Raw genomic sequence first — 2,893 nt, forward strand, 5'->3', positions numbered from 1 at the left:
CACTGATTTTCAGGGATCCCGTAGAGAACGCAACTGCGTCACGCAAGTCCCTTGCGTCGACGTTATAATTCTATTGGACGACGCTGATTTAGGGCGGGTTTTCCCAGTGTTGTTGTTTGGGTTTAGTGTTGTTGGTGTGACCTGCAAAAATATGGCGTCCAGAAGCCGATCTACAGCATGGGGAGAGGCAGAAGTGACCTATCTCATTAGAACCATGGACAGGAGAGATTATCACTGTGCTGGACACCATGACCATCCTGTCCTCCACAAGAAGGCAGTTCTGAGCAGGATTAGTCGGGGCCTTTTTAAAAAATTCGGGGTGCAGCGTTCAACAACGCAAATAAGGAAGAAGCTGGCAGATCTGCGGTACAGATCAAGCAACCGCATTGCCAGCATCCGTTCTCAGAGCCAGCCCCAACCCGGTGAGTGGTGTTAACTATAGTTGATCGAACAGCCAATAATACGGGGTCGGCGAATCACTGACCGATTTAAAAAAAAAAAGTCAAATCCGCTCCGTAATCCGGTGCCCATAAGTCAATGGGGTCCGGCCCTGGGGATATTACTGACAGATTTACTAAAAGAGTCCGATCCGCTCCGGAATACGTTGCCCATATAAGTCAATAGGGTCTGGCCCCAGGGATAGCGCAAAAAACTTGCGGATACAGACGTTTACAGTCCGGGTCCGCTCAGCACTGGTGTTAACATTGGTTGCACAGTATATGGCGGGTATTTTACATGAGTAGTACCACATGAGTAATTCCGCCCACATGACACACAGCACATGAGTTGTACCACAAGAGTACTTCTTGTGAGTTACCCCCACGTGAAAATATTATAAGGTATAATTTTTTCCAGACCCGCAGCCACAGCAGGAGCCACCTACAGACCAGCAGCCCCAGCAGGACCCACCTCCAGACGTGGAGCCACAGCTGGAGCCTCTACCAGACCCGGAGCCACAGCTGGAGCCTCCACCAGACCCGGAGCCACAGCTGGAGCCTCCACCAGGCCCGGAGCCACAGCTGGAGCCACCACCAGAGGCGGAGCACCAGCAGGAGCCACCTGCAGTCTCTCCCTCCTCACTCAATGTCATGGGAGCAGGCTTGCCTGGTAATTTTTGAAGATAAAACTAGGGGCATATAACTTTGACTGGATAGAGCTATCTTACCCACAGCACCCAGATTTCCCATGAACTGAAATCCCTCTATCAGCAACCAAATTTCCTATGTTGAGATATCCATCTTGTCCTCGGCACACTGCTTCCCCATGCTCTGCTATATATCTTTCCATCATCACACAGCTTTCCCATATCAGAGCATGGGGAAGCTGGGTGCTGAGAGAAGATGTATAGCAGAGCATGGGGAAGCTGGGTGCTGAGAGAAGATGTATAGCAGAGCATGGGAAAGCTGGGTGCTGAGAGAAGATGTATAGCAGAGCATGGGAAAGCTGGGTGCTGAGAGAAGATGTATAGCAGAGCATGGGAAAGCTGGGTGCTGAGAGAACGAACCTTTCTCCCTCACCACAAAACATTCCCATCCCCTGGTTGTATCTTTGTACCCCCTTGTATTTAGTTCTCAAAATACAATAATGGCCCCCACATAGCCTTCCATATAGTATAAAGGGTCCCACATAACCAATCATATATTAGAATACACCTCCATAGTCCTCCATGTATAATATTGCAGCCAGCCTCTCCAGTCCTACATGTATAAAGCAGCCTCTTCAGGCCTCCATGTATAAAGCAGCCTCTCCACCTATCATGTACTATGAAGTGTTTTGTCTCTCCCTAGACATTGATGCTGATGCTAGAAGTTTCGGGTGGAACATCAGCCCATCCTTACCGGACGAGGAGGAACAACCGAACCGTAAGTTTTAACAACAAACATGTACCTCTAATTTATATGTCTACATATAATTAGCCTTTATAAGTGGTACCATTCCTTCCACAGAAATACCAACATTGGAAGACCTTCAGGCCTCTCACCGGAGGATTATGGCAACGCAGCGCACCCTGGCAGCAGCACAGCGCACACTGGCCTTAGCGGTGAAGCAGCACGGAGTGCTGATCGCCAAATATGTGGCGTCCCAACAACAGGGCAGCAGCCGTTAATTTTTTTTTCCTTTGTTCAAAATAATGTTTTTGTTTTTTTTTTTAAAAAATGCGTGATTGTCTTTGTGTTTGTGGCCGTAGCCACGAGAACAGTTAAAATAAAAGTTTATTCATTCCTCATTTATGCGTTCTCCATGAAGAGTTGCAGCAGCACTGCATTATGCTTGGAGGAATTGATCTGTTTGAAGTTTTGCATGTAGATCCATACTCACCAGGAGCGAAACACTGATGCTGCCAATCCATGTCCTACTCGAAGAAGACAAGATTCCCACCATGAGTTGGACATGAATCGGTAGCATTGGTGGATGTAGAGTATGGATGTATGTGGTTGTGTGTATGTATGTATGTATGTATGTATGTATGTATGTACCGGTTAAAGTATGTTTGTGTGTGCGCGTGCAAAACTGCAGCAGTACAAACACACCAAAAAACAACACAAAAGTACAATATTTTCTGGTGTTTTTTGCAAATAAGATATGGTAGGCTCCGTCAAGCAGGCTCATAGGCGACGGCGATTGGGTTGCGGTACACTTTAAAGTGGTTGCCGTCAAAACCCACAGAGATTCGGAGGCTCTGATTGGGCATGCCGCAGCTCACTACATACGTAACGGGAGTGGACTTGCATGTTCCAAGCGTATTTGTCCCAGTGAAGACACAAACACTGAGTGCAAGAGGAAGGGACCCCTGTTTGCTAGACGGGACTGTGTGTGTAATTCTTGAGAACTGTGAGGACACCATTTAGCGCAGGTCCAACTCTGCACGTCACCTTCCACTGCAATTTATGCC

The 2,893-nt window shown here is 47.7% G+C and overlaps 1 long non-coding RNA gene across 1 annotated transcript; it reads left to right on the top strand.

Moving 5' to 3' along the window:
- Positions 1 to 1,022: 1,022 nt before the first annotated feature.
- LOC142295707 (uncharacterized) lies at positions 1,023 to 2,006 on the top strand. The gene is made up of 3 exons (XR_012751527.1): positions 1,023 to 1,107; positions 1,788 to 1,862; positions 1,947 to 2,006. It is a non-coding gene; the product is annotated as an uncharacterized LOC142295707 (long non-coding RNA).
- Positions 2,007 to 2,893: the final 887 nt, after the last annotated feature.

Source organism: Anomaloglossus baeobatrachus, chromosome 3 (genome assembly GCF_048569485.1).
Source record: "Anomaloglossus baeobatrachus isolate aAnoBae1 chromosome 3, aAnoBae1.hap1, whole genome shotgun sequence".
NCBI classification, from domain to species: Eukaryota; Metazoa; Chordata; class Amphibia; order Anura; family Aromobatidae; genus Anomaloglossus; species Anomaloglossus baeobatrachus.